The sequence below is a fragment of the Muntiacus reevesi genome, chromosome 1 (assembly GCF_963930625.1).
Source record: "Muntiacus reevesi chromosome 1, mMunRee1.1, whole genome shotgun sequence".
NCBI lineage: Eukaryota > Metazoa > Chordata > Mammalia > Artiodactyla > Cervidae > Muntiacus > Muntiacus reevesi.
Genome location: NC_089249.1, coordinates 21,765,734 through 21,766,389, shown reverse-complemented (window position 1 = coordinate 21,766,389; position 656 = coordinate 21,765,734). Strand labels below are relative to the sequence as shown.

Sequence of the window (656 nt, the reverse complement as noted above, 5' to 3'; positions counted from 1 at the left end):
TTTTACCTACAGCGATGTATATGTTTCAGTGCTACTCTCTCATTCATCCCACCTTTTCCTTCCCCAGCTGTGCCCACAAGTCTGTTATCTATATCTGAATCTCTATTCCTATGCTGCAAATAGATTAATCAGTATCAGTTTTCTAGACTTCATATATATACCTTGTTGTTATTGTTTAGTCGCTAAGTATTGTCTGACTCTTTTGCGACCCCATGGACTGCAGCCCGCCAAGCTCCTCTGTCCCTGGGATTCTCCAGGCAAGAATACTAGAGTGGGTTGCTATTTCCTCCTCCAGGGGATCTTCCCGACCCAGGGATCAAACCTACATCTGTTATGTCTCCTGAATCAGCAGGTGGGTTCTTTACCACTAGCACCACCTAGGAAGCTATATATACATTAATATACTCTATTCTTCTCTTTTCCAAAAGTATGGAATACTTCACGAATTTGCATTGTCATCCTTGCGGAGGGGCCACGTTAATTTTCTTTATATTTTTCCAGTTTTTTAGTATATGTGCCGCTGAAGCAAGCACGAGTAATCACCTCTTGATTGGGCAATGGAAATAGTCAGTGTCTTGATCTGAGTGGTGATCAACCGAGTGGAGACATAGGTCAAAGTCTTTTAAGCGCCCACTTAAGATCTGTGCACCTTATTG

At 42.4% G+C, this 656-nt stretch overlaps 1 non-coding gene across 1 annotated transcript; it reads right to left on the bottom strand.

The window, feature by feature from the left end:
- Nucleotides 1-423: 423 nt before the first annotated feature.
- Nucleotides 424-533, bottom strand: LOC136156777 (U6 spliceosomal RNA). Its single transcript, XR_010661256.1, has one exon. It is a non-coding gene; the product is annotated as a U6 spliceosomal RNA (small nuclear RNA).
- Nucleotides 534-656: the final 123 nt, after the last annotated feature.